Below are 17,814 nucleotides of genomic sequence, written 5' to 3' on the forward strand. Positions count from 1 at the left end.
ATATATATATATATATATATATATATATATATATATATGTGTGTGTGTGTGTGTGTGTGTGTGTGTGTGTGTGTGCTAAATAAAAATACACAGTATTTAACCCACATAAATATGATACTAAAGGCATGTTTATATAATTCAGCAATTTTACATTACACAAAAGGCATATAAATGGTCAAAGACCCCAACTTCACTAATTCAAGCACTAAAACACAGCAGATAGCATGCGCAAATAAACGACACCATCAGCGGGCCTGATTCCATCTTTGTTTTTGTGCATTGGGTACAAAGCTAATGGCAGCACAACAGTTCACAGTTTGTTCATCCACTGTAGAAGGTGGTAGACTTTCACACTGCATCTGTCCTTCTCTCAGCTCCCCGAACAGAGCAGCGACATCCCAGCTCATCCGTGGAAAATGCCGTTACGCCCCAGGGGGAAGGGCTTGTGATCGGCTGCCTGTCTGCATGATCCCCCCTTGAGCCCTGATTCTATCTCTGCATTGAGCCATTAGCCAGATCTGCATGCTTAGATACACATGACTCCAAGGTTTCTGCTTTCCTTGGAATTAATGCAGCTTATCACTGTGCCATAAGTGTTGTCGGTGACATATAAAGCTTCCTGCACCTGAATGATAATTAGACGTTCTGTATGGTACACTACTCATGATGTGTCACAATGTGGAAAGTGGGTTTGTTGTGTGCGCTGTCACCTACTGTAACGTATGTGTTCATGCATGTTTGGGTGTGTGCGAATGAAGGAGAAGGTGAGAGAGCGAGCTAGCATGTCTTGCTTGCACTCTCTTACATGGACAGTAAGTCTGGCAGAGGCCAGCAGGGGTTTGTGTGTTGCCATGGTAATGTGAGGCAGGCTTGAAAGAGCAGTGTGGTTTGCCCAACAGGACATGTCTTAAATGGACCGAAGGAACACATGTGAACCTCTATTCCTCTCTCTCTCTCTCGCTCTCGCTCTCGCTCTTGCTCTTGCTCTTTTTCTCTTCAGTATTCATCATCTTTATTTGCAGAGCGTTCGGCTTGTAGCACTCTTTGCCAGGTTATAATGTAATATATTAAAACCTCTCTGGCTAATGTGACTGAAATAATATACTGTTATTTTTCCTGTTCTTCATTTAATTTGATTTATATTTTTTCATATTTCAAGTCATGACCATAGTGATTGTCGAATTTCTGTAAAAAATGTTAATAACAAAAAATGTGTGTTCAGTGCTAGTATGATTTGAGATGTGACAGGAAAAATACAGATAATTAGGGCTCTGTAATTTAGAAATAATTATTTTTAATAAAGTGTTTTGTGATGTTTACACTCTAAAAAATTCTAACCTAAGGTAACCTAAAATGGGCTTCATGTGGTAAATATCTAAATTATTAAAGTAAAAATAATATTTAATTAGACTAAGTTAATGTGCGTACAACATTCCCTGCTGAAAAACATGCTTAAACCAGCCTAAACTGGTTTGCTGGTCTTAGCTGGTTTAAACTCGTCTCCCAGCCATTGTTAATAAAAAATAAAAATACTAAAAAAGTACATTCTCGCCTAAAAAAACTCTTAAAACTACATTCCGTGACACAAAAACAGTATTATTTCTACAATTACAGTGGATTTGGGTGTCCGCCATGATACTTGCTGTGAGAAATAGAGCAAAACTGAGTGATTCAAATGGTTGGAGTTCTGTTATCACTAGAATATGGCACTCCTCTCAGCCAATCAGATTGGACCAAAAAGAAATGGGGTAAAAAAATACATTAATATTATTAATAAATAAATATTATAATTGTGTATATAATAAACACTAAAATAACACTGAGCCCAACCTGGTGTTATAGCCTGACCAACTGAAAATTACCCAAAACAGCCTGGGAGACCACCTAAAACCAGTAAACTGGCTTAGGCTCGTTTAAGATATTTTCTTAGCAGGGTTTGGTTATACATAGGGTCAAATCAAGGATAATTTTTGGGTGAACTATTCCTTTAAGACAACAACTGCACAATCTTTGAGAGTAGGTTTGATTCTTCTATAAATATTAAGAAGGAATTTTTATTAGTATGTATTAATCGCATGATTTTTCCATTGTGCAATGAATTAAATCAACAAACGAACTAACACACTCATACAATTGAGGTAATATCTGGAGGAGAGCACTCTACCCTTTGGAAAATAAGCGAAAAAAGAAAGAGCAATTCTCACTCAAGCTTCTATTTATCACAGGTCAGTGTTTGACATTCTAAATTTGCTGAGACAAGAAGCCGCCGCAAACGTGGGCCGATACATTTACAAATCCTCGCTTGCTCAGAGATCTTTATTTAGAGAAATAAACAAGGAGCAACAATGCTGAAAAGCAGAAGAATGAATGTGACCTTTTCCAAACGGAATCAAGCCTGACATGCACTGAATTAATATCACAAATCAGTTTGAGCGATTTGCTTATTTTGTACACAATCATTTTAGTTGGCAGAATCTGCTCCGCCATGTATCCAGGCAACCGAGTCGTGCATTTGTGACCCCTTTGGGAATAACAGTGAAAGGGAAGAAGTACATTTAAATTAGGTTAAAACGACAGTTTGTTTCTGCTCTACATTTCTTTTTATCACCAGCCCATTAACTCCTGTCAGGTCTGTCATTCCCTCAATCTGCTTTCCTTTTTATTAAGCCTCTTTGCCTGTCACACTGTACTTAGCGCAAACAAAGCCATGGAAGGAAGAATCCTCAAAAGTGGAGCATCGTCGTGATTGGGTTTGGGCTGGCGTGCAGCCCCGAGGCCCTGAGCGTGGACGCTGAGTTTTTTTTTTATCATGCGTCCTTGAGACGTTTTCACACCTGGGCCTTAAAGGCAGCCACGCCGATGTGAACAGGTGAATACACTCGTGCTGTGAAGCGTCCAGGTAAGTGGCCCACTTTCCTGCTCAGAATGGGTATTGAAAAACACCTGGGGAAACGAGCAGCAGAGTGTGAATGAGATCTGTCAGTCAGATGCACAATGCAACACAAGTTGACGTTTAGACACCACTGTCGGCCTGTTGTGAAGCTCTGTCAAAAAGATGTTTTTTAAATAAACAAAAGCTTGAACACACTTCGCCTGCAACTCGTCTCTGGTAATTCACTACAGTTAAGCTGTGTGGGCCTGACAGGGACTTGGATGAGAGCGCTCCTGACTAAGACTGACTTGGGCTTATTCACAACAACGGAAAATTTTGCCACAAACAAGACTTGGAACATTTATTTTCCAATCCCATTTTTTCTCTCTCTCTCTCTCTCTCTCTCTCTCTCTCACACACACACACACACACACACAATAAACAAACATGTATATATATATACATGTGTGTAAATATTGCCTTAGTACGGAGCCCCTAAAGGGACATAGTGGTGGAAAAAAATAGGGGATGAGAGGAAAAATTATTTTAAAAATCTTTTACATTCTCTCGCAAAACTTTTGTGTTCCCAGAGAAACATTGCAATCACTCGCAAAACTTTTTCGCTTTGGGACATTCATAATGTACTAAAACAGTGACATTGGAAGACCAAATTCAGAAAAACGTCTCTAGGTTACGTATGTAACCATGGTTCCCCGAGGGAACGAGACGCTGCGTCGAGTCGCTTTGGAAATGCCGCTGCGTGACTGCGTTCTGAAGCACGTGTCAAATCAGTCCAATGGAGCAGCGAGACATCACCAGCGGGGTGACGCAAGCACCAGAAAGCATAAAAGCGCATCCAGCAGAGCGCAAACCAGCTTCGTGGTAAGCAGCTAAGGCCGCCACGTATACCTTCAGAGCGGAGGGAGATAACCCTGCGGAGAATCGCTCCTGCAGAAACTCCAGAACTGTACCAATTGGGCAGTTGACTGGGTCCTGCAGTCGCTGTCCGCACCATGAAGCAAAAAGTTTCCACTTCAAGGCGTACTGTTTCCTAGTGGCGGGAGCTCTGGACTGGAGTATAGTCTCAACAACCTCAGTTGAGAGACCAGATGCGAGGAGCTGTGCCCCCTCAGGGGCCATGCCCACAGCTTTCATAACTCTGGGCGGGGGTGAAGAATGGTGCACCCCGCCTGAGAGAGGAGGTCCCTCCTGATCGGAATCTCCAGCGGAGAGCCGTCGAGGAGGGACACCAAGTCCGAGAATCATACTCGGGCCGGCCAGAACGGGGCTACTAGCAACAGACGGACCCCATCCCGGCGTACCCTCTCTAGAACTCCCAGGAGCAGAGAGATCACTGGAAAAGCGTACAGATGAAGCCTCGGCCACGTCTGCACCATGGCATCAAACCTCCGCGTCGCCAGCCAACGCCCAATCACTGGCTTCCCAAGACTGAACCTCCAGCCAGTCAGCGACCGCGGGAAACCCCTTTCGGCAACCAGACAAGGAAGGAAACCCCGCACACAGCAAAGCAAGTACCTCCAGATCCTAGCTGAACTGGTGCATTTAATATAAATTTTAACCTAATTGAGGGACTCAATGCGAGGGTTAATTAAGTGATTGATGGTTGTTCAGATCTATGCAATTGCACATATTGCTGTAAACTTGGGATTTCACATTTTCATTCTCTTAAACCAATTATTTCCTCACTTTCTCTCTATCTGCAACTTCTGTGAATGCGTGTGTTCATGTGTTAGATTAGTTTATATGTCTTAGATTTATCCAATAAAGCCTTATTTATATTGAAAAGAGAAGTATCTCGTGTTTTGTGCTCACAAGTTAATGTCTTAAACTGCCAATCTTGTTACTATGCTAATTAATAGTGTTGTCACTATATTTTGGATATAGATATCCATTGCAGAATTGATGTCATACGGCTCGTTCACTGAATCGCTGGCCGTCTCAGTGATCAGCCGTAAAACAGTGATTCTGTCCAAATGCCCTTACATATTAATGGTGGAGTTCCCTTTAAACTCTTAAATGATTCCCTTTGAGCTAAATTATTGACCTGTTTCCATTACAAAATATCCAACTCGCAGTAATGACAATCAGCTGCTCGAAAGCTGACCGTGCATGCTCCGCTCCTAAACAAACGACACACAAATCGTGTGTATCCCACGCCGCCAGATATCGTGGGCAGGGAGAAACACAGCATCTGTAATGCTGTTCGCTCGCCATAGACTTTTTCATGATTGTTTTTTATATATGCTTGTGCGGACAGACAACAGTAAATAGACAGACACATACACAAAGCGCTACTGAAGAGCAGAAGCTGGTTTGCGCTCTGCTGGATGCACTTTTATGCTTTCTGGTGTTTGCGTCACCCCGCTGGTGACGTCTCACTGCTCCATTGGACTGATTTGACACGTGCTTCAGAACGCGGTCACGCAGGGACGTTCCCAAAGCGACTCGACGCAGCTCGAGTTCCTGAAGGGGAACACCTTATTAATAAAGCATATATTTACAGACCAGCAGAACAGCTCAGAATATGAGTGAATGCAAAGTTTCTCAGCGGAATGCAAAAGATTAGAAAAATAATTATTCCTCCCACCATGTCCTTTTAGGGGCTCCGTAGCCTTGGAAATTCATAACATAAAGAAAGTTCTAGTTGAAGTCCTAATTATTATTGAGGACAATAATTATTTATTATTGATAATAAAAAAAATGTCTCAGGATACATATGTAACCATGGTTCCTCGAGGGAACGAGACGCTGTGTCGGAGAATGCTTCGGGAACGCCTTCTGTGACCTGCTCGCACTGGACACATACATTTAAGCTTCTGCTGGTCTGGCTCCCTGAAGGGAGGAGGACTGAAGGCCTGGAGTACGATAGGCTGCGGTGCAGATGAGGGGACTTTAGGGACATACTCCACTCGAGGGTACAGAAACGCTTTGGCCAGACCGGGTGCAAAGTTAAGATAGGAAGGGGCCACAGATAGGGCCTGCAAATCCCCAACTCTCTTGAAAGAAGATATCGCCAGAAGAAAGGTAGTCTTTATCGTGAGGTGGCGATCAGAAATCTCCTCAATTGGCTCGAACTGAGGCTTACAGAGAACTTCTAGCACCACTGCCAGGTCCCACGTGGCGACGCGAGATCGTACGAGAGGCCTCAGCCTCAGTGCACCGCGGAGGAAACGTGTAACCAGCAGGTGTCTTCCTACTGACTGGCCACTGAGAGGGGTGTGGTAGGCCGCAATGGCCGCAACGTAGACCTTCAGGGTGGAGGGGGTTAACCCTGTAGAGAAACGGGCCTGCAGTACTGTACCGACTGGGCAGTTAGCTGGGTCGAGCTGGCGGTCTCTACACCAGTAAGTGAAAAGTTTCCACTTTAAGGCATACAGTTTCCTAGTGGAGGGAGCTCTGGATTGGAGGATGGTCTCAACAACCTCAGTTGAGAGACCAGAAGCTACTAGTTGTGCCCCCTCGGGGGCCACACCCATAACTTCCACAGCTCCGGGTGGGGGTGAAATATCGTGCCCTCCGCCTGTGAGAGGAGGTCCCTCCTGACGGGAATCTCCCATGGAGAGCCGTCGAGAAGGGAAATCAGGTCCGAGAACCATACTCGGCCCGGCCAGAATGGGGCTACTAACAGTAGACAGACTCCATCCCTGCGCACTCTCTCCAGAACTCCCGGGAGCAGAGCGATTGGGGGAAAGGCGTACAGACGAAGCCTCGGCCATGTCTGTACCATGGCATCCATCCACAGTGGAGCTGGATGAGTCAGAGAGAACCAGAGGGGACAGTGCGATGTCATCTGAGTCACAAACAGGTCCCCCTGAGCCTGGCCAAAAACTCTCCATATCTGCTTCACCACCTCGGGGTGAATCATCCATTCCTCATACTGGGGCGATTGAGGGGGCGAAACCTCTTCGACGCCCTCCACATCAGCCTCCTCGGAGGAAGACAGGTGGAGCGTCGAGCCCTCACCCCGGGAGGAAGTAGCCGCAGAACGGGCTTCCGAACCCAGAGATCGGGCGCTGGATCTGGCGGGGGAGGAGATAGGGACTCGCCCGCCTCCATTCCCTCCGCCAGATCCAATTGCGAACCCCACAAATGCAGATGCCGCTCCGCCTCGACGGAAGCGGGGCCAGTACCGTGAGGAACGCTGGCGAAGGCTCCCTCCTCAAAGAGAGCCCTCTGGGAGCGAAGGGTACGCAGTGGGAGACGCTCGCAATGCGGGCAGCTGGCCCCCTCGAGAGCCGACTCTGATTGCTTCGCTCCCAAGCAAACCACGCACAGGCTGTGTGTATCCCCACCCGTGATGTAATGTGGGCAGGGAGGAACACACAACCTATAACGTGGCTTGCTCTCGCTCTTAGAATGCTTTGTCTTAACGTGAGCTTTAGACATAGCTGGAGCTTATGAACTTTCACAATTGACAGACAACAATAAATATGACTGACACACACAGAGCGCTTCGCTGAATGACAGAAAGCTGACACCGGCTCCACCTCACATGCTTTTATAGCTTCCTGGTCATGACGTCACCTGCCTGTGACGTCTCGCACAGCTATTGGACTGACTTCATTTGTGATTCAGAGCGTGGTCACAGAAGGCGTTCCCGAAGCGTTCTCCGACGCAGCTCGAGTTCCTGAAGAGGAATCTTTCTAATCTTTGATTTCTGAAGAATCATGCGACACTGAAGACTGGAGTATTGATGCTGAAAATTCAGCTTTGCATCATAGGAACACATTTTAAAAGATATTCAAATAGAAAAATAGAGTTATTTTCATTTCTAATATTATTTCAAAATATTACTGTTTTTTCTCATTCTGATTTCTGATCAAATGCATGCAACCTAGGTGAGCATAGCAGACTTCTTTCAAAAACATTTTTAAAATTTTATTGACCACAAACAAGCACCAAAGTAGCTGCACTACTGCCATCCTGGCTCAATAACTAGCTGTATTTATAAAAAATAAAATGTTTTGAAATTTCAAATCACAACCTTTACCAAATCCTGATTTACATTACAGCTAGCTGTTCTGCAGACTATTTTTGATGTGTTGACTCTGAATTATCCAAGTGGAACACATTGGTGGTGTGTTGAGTCCTCATTACACCAAAAAGATTGAAAACATCACCAACTGCTCATAAATCAAAGCTCTTTCGTGAGAAAAAAAAGGTTATTGCAGACATGCAGAAATAACACTTCTAATGACATAACATTTCTTTAGTTTAAAATTTGAAGTGTTTTGAAATTATTTATGAAATAAGATTCATGAAAACACTCTCTCTGTATTCTCTAGGTTCTCTCTCTAGATTCTATATTCTCTTTCCTGTCAAATAATGAAACTACACTTCATTTTTCTATACATTTAAAAAAAGATTTTCATGCAATTGTACAGAAACTTCATTAGTTCCTTATCAAGTACTAAATCATATTACTATATCAGACTACAAGCACTTAGCAGAGCCTGATGCCAGTAACACCTGTCGAGGCTAAGCAAGTGTGGGCAAAGATAACCTGAGAAATCTTTCTTGACTTTCTTGTCATCATTAAAATATCCAGGGCACTTCTTGCAGGAAAGCTAGGGTGATAACCTGGCACCTTGGACAAATTTCCCACTGCGGCCTATTGCTTATAGCCTCCTCCATCAAAGAGAACATTCTCCCCTGCCCTTCGATGATAAGTGGTGAGTGCCCATGGCTAGCCTAAGTACTTCTGCAAGCTTTACAGTGTAATTACATATGGAAGTGCCCAGTAAAAATAATGAACAACACTTTTATGTAATTGTGTTGTGGAACTGTCTGTGATTGTTGTTGTTGTGGTTGTTGTTAATTATATTAATTAAAAACAATTTATTAGCAACATGGGATCCATAATGTAAAGCATTAGTATCTACTGATACTACAGCTCCTGCATTTCATGGATTTTTACTAAGAAATCACCAGACTGACACACTAATTTCTCACGGATCCTGATTATACCATACTGTACAAGTGCCATTGATGAGTTTTCAAAACACTGCTAAAATTGACAGCTTTTAGAGAAAAGGTTCATGCCACTTTACACTTGAGGGATCCGCAAAAGGCCATTTTCACAAAATGAAAGTATTCAAACAAGACATCAAATGTTCTCTCCAGCGAGGACATTACTACAAGGCTTTATAGTGTTTTATAAGCTCTAGCAATTTTCAACCTTGTTTTAGGTGGAACGACATTGTCTACGCTTTATGAATCTCTACTTTTAGAGCATTTTTAAGCTTCAGCAATTACGAAACTCAGTAGAAGTCTAAAATAAAAACTCCAAAAGTATAATGATGCTTTAGAGCAGGTCCAAAACTCAGATCTGTTAAAATCTCCTTCCCTTTAAAACTGTTTATGGTCACAAATATGTCATTTGCTGAGTGCAAAATAGTATCTGCATTTTAAAAAGCTGTTATTTGCATCACAATACTATCAAATGATGTTTCCCAACATCATTTCTAAGGTGGCTCATTCAGTTGCAAGAACTTGTTTTTTGGTGGAACAGGCTTATTGTTAAAATGACATGTTTTATTTACATTTAAATGATGTGTTCTTACAAACTATCTCAGAGAATTAAGTTCAAGGTTTTCTAGTTGTGGCACACAATTACTTTTTGCTGTGAGTAATTATGACAGCTTTGTTTTTTTCCTGTGGTCCAAATATTCTCTCTATAAACAACAATCTCTGTTTAAATGTCAAAACGCTTCCATATTTGGTTCTCGCCGCTCCAAGCCTCTCTTGACCCCCAACCCCTGCCAAGTCTTAATGGCCTTTTCTCCAACCGTAAGCAGACGGAATATTTACAATATACCTACTCTTCCTCTGTTTCTTCAGAAGAGCATGTCCAGAGTTCACTGTAAGGTCTGGCCACTTCTTATTCCGCTCCGTGAACATCCCCCTCATGCCGCAGGGCTGCAGGGTGTGTCTGAGGAGGCGGTATGAAGGGAGGTCGACACATCTGGCTGTGTTCTGCATGGGTTGAAACTGCTGCAGGAAGGTGAGGATAAGGACATAGGCTTGTTCGTATCTGTTTTGTTTTTTTAAGTATAATGCTATTAATTAAGTTTTTAGAAAAGAAAACTTCTTTCTTCTGTGGAACACAAAAGATATTCTGAAGAAGGTTCAACATTTGACGTCCATTATATAGACAAAAGAGCAACATAGACATTTCTAATCAGCTTTGTGTGTGTGTGTGTGTGTTGTACAGAATAATTTTTTGAAGTCAAGTCATTGAAATGAGATTTATACTTGAAAAAATATCTTATTTCAAGTTATTTCTTGAAATAAGAAGTTTATTTGGGAAACAATACTGCACACAATATTAAGACTTGTTTTCAGATAATGTATTTTTAATACAAGTGTGTTTTATCTTTCTGCGCTGGCAGATTTTTCTTTTTTTAAGTATAAACATGTTTAAAAAACAACAAGTGAAAAATATCTGCAGTAAGACCGGAAGACATAATAGACACAAAATACAAATCTTCATATCTTATGCAATGTTGCTTCTCCACTAAATGTATCCTGTTTCAAGGATTTTTAGATATTTCTTTACTAGAAAACAAGTAAAAAACAAATAATTAAAAACTTATTAAAAAGTCATTTTTTGCAGAATGATATCTACATGCAGCAACACAGTTGAGGAGTAAAAGCAAGATTAGGAGGAACATCATTTGTAAATGTTGCTCATCAGATTCAATCTCACATTTTAAGTGCCAGGGCTCAATGGCTGCATCTATACAGCATCATACGTTTTGTGTTTTGCTCTACAGCATTCAAAGCCACTGCTGGTTAATTAAGATTTGACAGATGAACTCGCACCTCTATTAGACTCGTCTATTAATTAAATGTTGTGTCATTGTAATAAGACTTTAGAAAGTTATGGACGTCACTATGTTTGGTATTTAATTCCTGTCGTGGTTAAAGGTGATATTCACGGTTATCTTGAGAACAGAAGAGCTGCTTGACTTTGGTTATTTGTTCATACAGATGGATATGAAATATTTTAACAATTCCAGGGTTCTCAGAAGCAGAAGTTGTCATAGTCGGGTAAACTTCTACAAAATGTCAAAAAAAATAAATATAAAGGTATTGATTACGTTAGTCAGAAAAAAGAACGATATCAAATTTGACATTACTCCCTTCTTAACAATTAAAATGTAAAAAACATTGCTAGATTTACACTCTTAACTTTCAGTTTTTTTTGGTAGTGTAAAGAACATTTTAATAATCTAAAGAAACGTTCCATTATAAAGAACCCTGTGTGCATTTGAAAGGTTCCATAGATGTTAAAGTTTCTTCATGGAACGTTAGATGCCAATAAAGAACCTTCATTTTTAAGAATGTATGATGTTATTAAAGGGATAACTGCAATATAACAAAAAGTGAAAAATTTAAGGGGGTCTGAATACTTTCCGTACCCACTGTAAATGAAAATGTTATTAATTACTAACCCTCATATCATTCCAAACCAGTTAGACCTTCATTCATCTTCAGAACACAAATTAAAATATTTTTGATGAAATCCGAGAGCTCTCTGACCCTGCCTAGACAGCAATGCAACTACCACATGCAAGGCCGAGAAAGGTAGTAAGGACATTAGGTTTGGAACAACATAAGGGTGAGTAATTAATGACAGAATGTTCGTTTTTGAGTGAACTAACCATTTAACTGCAGGAATGTGTCATCACAGTCTGTGAAGAGGGTTCATAGTATGAACAGGATGATTTGAGAGTCACACCAGATTTGAATCCCGAACACCAACTATGTGAACGCAGCATGCACACTCTCTGCTAAGCTACGATTCATGATAGTCCAGCATATCTGAAGCAATTGAATACAATGTTTGCTCAGAGTTCAGGCAAAATTTTGTGTTCAGGATACCCTTTCTCTTAAGGTGCTGCTCACGGCGAGGTGAAGGTAATGCCTTCGGAAACAGATAATACCCTGACACTGCGGTCCCAACACTTACCGTTACAACATCAAAGAGGTACAGATCATGTAAACACAGAGCACATTACATCAAAGCGGAATACTTCATGTTTATACCCCCTGACTCCCTCTTCCTCTCTCTTTTCAAACACCTGCATTTACTCCGCAAATAGGGCCAGTCGTGGTTATTTTGTTTTTCCACTCTACTCGGCTGGGAAAACCATGTTCTGGCTGCTGGGGAAATGTTTTCTTTGTTCCCAACGGAACATGCAACGAATGTGCAGAAGCACATAAAGTACCACATGCACCTGGGAACAGATGTACACGTGTTTCATATATTAAAGTCCGAGATAAACATATGCCGTAAAGTTGGAGCCGGTGGATTCATATATTATCAGGATGTTCCGCCGGTGGAATGGGATCATATCTTCAAAGCTGGTCCGGATTGACATTCAGCTACTTCCGAGAGAGTGTGTGTGATAAGCTGGCAAATGAGACTGTGAGAAGCATACGATTCTGAAGAAAACATGTACGCATACTTGATATCCTGCAAAACTAGGTGCGAACTGTTTGCAAAAGACAACAGGGTAACATGTATCACCAGCCAAGGATTTGTACAAAGAGCCAATTGTTAACAACTAATTACAGACGCTCACCTCGATCATAAATTAATAGTGTTCCAAGGGGCAGAATTAATCCTTACAGAAAAAAGCAGCTTAAACCGATACCAAACCTAGAGAAATGTGCAAATAGACACTGTTTGCGCTAATCCACTAAATCTGTGATATTGATTCAAAAGCATTTTTCTCTTCTTTTCTTTTTCTCTTCTTTATGACAAACCGCTTCATTAGACCACTGTATCGTTAAGAGGCTTAATATGCTGTTTCCTTGCTGGCTGTCTTCTCTGCGTTTGGTGCGTGGGTAAAAAAATGAGCACGATAGACATTAAAGCAGAGCTCTTTCACTGTTGGCCATGTCGGTTTGACGAGAGCCCCACCGCAGATCCACATAGATGTAATCCCACTAAACAACCCGATGGCAGATAGCCTAGAAGGTAGAAAACAAGCATCTGCTGGAGGAGTAAACCGCACGGCAGGGAAAGAGGTGAAACGTGGCTGGGAGCATGTACACAGACATTAAACATATCTCTGAGAAAGAGAGAAGAGACAGAGACAGAGCTCTCAAAAGCAAGATGACTAATTCAAACACCAACTACTTTGATATTCAAGTGAAGACATGTTAGGGCATGTCGTATTTTTCTTGTTTTCGTGGTGGTAATTGCTGTGGATGACAGTGTGTGATGTGCAGGACTGCAGTGTTGAGGTAAAATCACTCGAACTATAGCTCAACTAGCACAAATACCAATGTCACGAGTTTGATTTCAATGGAACAGGTATAACAAATCTGTTGAGCTGTTCACACAGGAAGCGTTCTTATGAAATTTAACAGATGCACGGAAAATCAAAGGGAAGTTGACAAAACAGTAATACGTGTTGAAAAAGTTGAAACGTCTGTTTAGTATGTTTACCTAGGACCTAGAACAATGATTAAAAAAAAAATTCCTCTTTGAATGACTTATTAGATGTTTTGGCTAAAGCACGGTTGAATGGGGATTCACAAACTCTGTGAGGGAACTGTAGCGGGTTCATGACTAAAACTAATGAATAAAATCACGAGAATATAACATTTAAATAAATAAAGATGACTGCATAATGAATCAAAATAAAATGAAATTGTGATTATGGCTTAGCACAATTAACAAATTGCAGACATTTGGCAAATGTTTCAGACCGAAGAGCGGCACTGTGTTCATTTACACACAAGCAGCTCATGATCCGATGGTTTCAGTGTCACTTATAACGTGTATTTGGACATGGATCATGCTTCAGGATCTCTTTATTTGCACATTTGTATAATTTCTAACATTTTTGTGAACATACGTTTTCAGCATTTTACCAGATTTGAAATGAGAAGCATCAACTATACACAGATTTTAAGGCTTCCACCAAAATAAAAGCTCAAGGATTTAACATTTAGAAGTGAACAATTTGAGACATTAGTAACTTTAGTATTGCAAAAGGATAAAATGATTATAAAATAATGATTGTAATTTTTCAAAGTAGCATCCTATTATTACAGTCGTTATATATTTTGTATTATTTTTTTAGAATTAGAGATTTAGTATACAGTATTAGTATTAGTATGCATTGAAATGAAAAATAATATTTAATAAATAAATAAATACCACTTATAATAATAATAATAATACATTTTACTGACCATCATAAATCTGTGCATTTGTGGATTATGAAATACAAAAAAAATATTAATCTAATTGTAAGTTTGTACATTTATACTCTTGCTATTGTTATTTATAGTATTTAATACAACTTATGTTAAAATGTATTAGTATACGTAGAAATGAAAATCAATATTCAATCAATCAATAAATAAATAAATAAATAAACACCACTTCAGATTTGAATAGCAATCACTTGCAAGCCAAATATGAAACCATACTGTTCAAGAATAATGTGATGTTTTCTCTCAAAAACAACATTCTCCAACACTGGACATTGAGGACACAGTGTAACTGAGGTTATTCTGTCTGTAATCAAGCTGTTCTCAAAGTTGCCCAATGTCTAAAGTCACGACATACAGAATTCATAAGTCGCTTCTTTCTAGTCTAAAACTCTCCTGTCTGTCCTACAACAAACCGTTTCTGCCCTGTTAGCTCTTACAGAGGGGGAACTGAGGTGGGTCATGTCCTGAATCCGGCTGGAGGAGGGTCAGGCTTCTGCTTGACACCCCAAGCATCAAAGCATTACAGCTGAAGTAAAAAAAAAACACATAGAGGTTTAATGCATATTTTATAAAGCGGAACATAAATAATATAAAATGGATGGAATTTGAATTGAATTCACAGCGCTTAAAGTTTAGGCAGAATAGATGTCTGGGAAAAAAAATCCCCCCTCTGCCTGTTTTCCCATTGCCCTCTGTCTCTACTGACATGTTTTACCAACCTTTATAGTATTTAATACAACTTATGTTAAAATGTATTAGTATACGTAGAAATGAAAATCAATATTCAATCAATCAATAAATAAATAAATAAACACCACTTCAGATTTGAATAGCAATCACTTGCAAGCCAAATATGAAACCATACTGTTCAAGAATAATGTGATGTTTTCTCTCAAAAACAACATTCTCCAACACTGGATGTTGAGGACACAGTGTAACTGAGGTTATTCTGTCTGTAATCAAGCTGTTCTCAAAGTTGCCCAATGTCTAAAGTCACGACATACAGAATTCATAAGTCGCTTCTTTCTAGTCTAAAACTCTCCTGTCTGTCCTACAACAAACGGTTTCTGCCCTGTTAGCTCTTACAGAGGGGGAACTGAGGTGGGTCATGTCCTGAATCCGGCTGGAGGAGGGTCAGGCTTCTGCTTGACACCCCAAGCATCAAAGCATTACAGCTGAAGTCCCAAAAAAAACACATAGAGGTTTAATGCATATTTTATAAAGCGGAACATAAATAATATAAAATGGATGGAATTTGAATTGAATTCACAGTGCTTAAAGTTTAGGCAGAATAGATGTCTGGGAAAAAAATCCCCCCTCTGCCTGTTTTCCCATTGCCCTCTGTCTCTACTGACATGTTTTACCAACCATTACAGGGCATCTATGCGCTGACTACCCAACTTACATCTAGACTAGCTCTTCTTTAATTAACTCACAGGATGTTCTGTTTGACCCGCTGTGCTCCGGAGGGGATGACGGCTCATGTTGCACCAGAGTTGGTAATTGTCACCTAAAAAGAATCATTCTTTCTTCTCTCTAAATTAAGTCATCTCTCTTTTTCTCCAAATTAATCCACTCCATCTAAAACCTACCTGGCCCCTCCCCCTCGTAGCAGAAACCCCTCCCTTTTACTCTATTCCTCATGCTCATTAAACTATAATGTGGTTTTAATCAGCTCATCACCTCTGGATCTGTGGAGATGATTTTCTCTTCCCAGAGGAAAACTGTACTTCTCAAAGGGTCTTTTATAGCACAGGAGACTTTAAAGATACGTTTCATATGAGTAGCAACATTGATGTTTCTCCTGCAGTTCCTATGAGAAATACAAACACTTGCATCTTCTATTGCCTGGATAAACAGACCGCCCGTCCCATATTACACAACTGGTTGAGCTAATGTGCATTTTAAATTGACAAGTTAAGCTCAGTTGAGAGAAAAATGTGCCACTCGTAATTTTATAAAAGCACTTACAATAATTTAAAAATGTGTTTTAAATTATTATTATCATATTTGATCATCAGACATTTATGGCTCATTGTCAATGAAGCATGGAGAAAATATGGTGGGAAAAAGGGCCCAAACTGTGCAAAAATATGCATTTGGTGCATTTTCTAATATTTATACAGCCAAAAAGTAAGAGTAAATAGCTTGTAATGTAAATAAATTAAATCTCTGTCCATACTATTTACATACAGAATCAGTTGTCACTCTATATTTCCTATTAATATGTCTTAGTAAGATTTTTATGTAAGAATAGTTTATGTAAGAGTTTTATGATCAAAGCTTGTTTATTTATTTTTTTTGTACAATATATATACAACATATATTGTAATTAAATATAATGGTGATTGGCAGATAAACAAATAAATACTCATTAAAAGCCTAATGGATCATATTTGATACATTTTAACATGATTTCCCTACAAAATAATGAGTGAATAATCAAGTAATCTGAAGTCGCTTCAGTCTAGTGTTTTTTCTTGAAATATTACTATAAAAATCAGTAATTAATTCAAAGCAACATGTGAACCACAACCTGAAGGCAGATATTTAAAATTCTACTAAAAGGTCTAACTTTACTAACTATAAATGCATAAACTATCCATCAGAAGAGAGAAGGCATGTGTACAACAGGTTTTATAGCAACATTTCGATCAGTATTTGAGTATATTTCATAAAAATTTGAGTATGAAATATGATATAGTAGGATTTATAGTGTTTAACTGTAAATATGTGTAAATTATTGGCATTTATGGTGTTGTGTTGTCATGGCAACAAAGCTTGAAAAGGTTAGTAATCGACTTTTCACTTTTAAAAAAATGATGTTAATACACACTTTTTATATCTTGTGGCTATATTTGAGTATTTTATATGGATTTGCCCCATTCTCTTCCATTGTAAGTCCTTCACTGTAACAGATTTTTGTTCTTTTCTTTTAAGAAAAGAAACTCCAAGTGGGAAATAATTTCTCTAGCTGTCAATCAATATTATGTCAGAAATGCTGTCTATAAATGATATTCCCAGAATATTCCTTTAAGTGAAAGTCTCTTTCCTTTCCATTGAATCGCATTGTTGTCTGTGAGAAGCAATTGAGATATTATTCTTTCTTATGGGCTTTTTTTCCCCTCCTCTGTGAGTTAAATAACCACTGTACACCACCTGAGAAAATACAAGGCCGAACCTTTCTTCACTGTTTTTGACCAAACTTATATCCGGCCCATAAACGAAGACACCCAGAGGCAGGAAGTGTAAATAAAGTAAATTGCTATAGGATGCCATAACATGAGGCTGTTTGAAATAGAGGGTGAAGTGACAGTCATTTAAAAGCTCATCTGGCTGGGCTGGCATGGCGTTACTCAACAAGACAAATGGCTGGAGTAGTCAGCTTGCTGAAGTGGCTTCACCAGCAGCCAGAGGAAACCTACTTAATAGATATTACAAAGCAAAGCCAGAAAATTCTGCACTACTCTGCTCACACAAGCTATTTCTTAAAGGCCGCCCATGTTTCTTTCCCTACAGTACCTCTCCTCTTTTAGCCATCTCGGCATGCTGCGTTTTTCTCTAAAGCTTTCATCACCTCTCCTCCCCAGCTGCCTTCAGCATCGCCTACACACAGCTGCCTCGAGCATGACTTCCCGGGCAGATGCTTCCTCTGGACACTAGAATAGAGAGAGTATATAAGT

The 17,814-nt window shown here is 40.0% G+C and overlaps 1 long non-coding RNA gene across 1 annotated transcript in view; it reads left to right on the forward strand.

The window, feature by feature from the left end:
* The window catches only part of LOC107564554 (uncharacterized), a 26,284-nt gene extending 19,025 nt beyond the window's left edge, over positions 1 to 7,259 (forward strand). The window contains exon 3 of the long non-coding RNA XR_001606245.1: positions 7,249 to 7,259. This is a non-coding gene — a long non-coding RNA (uncharacterized lncRNA). The remainder of the gene's footprint in view (positions 1 to 7,248) is intronic.
* Positions 7,260 to 17,814: the final 10,555 nt, after the last annotated feature.

This window comes from Sinocyclocheilus grahami, unplaced genomic scaffold (assembly GCF_001515645.1).
Source record: "Sinocyclocheilus grahami isolate Dianchi unplaced genomic scaffold, SAMN03320097.WGS_v1.1 scaffold946.1, whole genome shotgun sequence".
In the NCBI taxonomy this organism is placed as follows: Eukaryota; Metazoa; Chordata; class Actinopteri; order Cypriniformes; family Cyprinidae; genus Sinocyclocheilus; species Sinocyclocheilus grahami.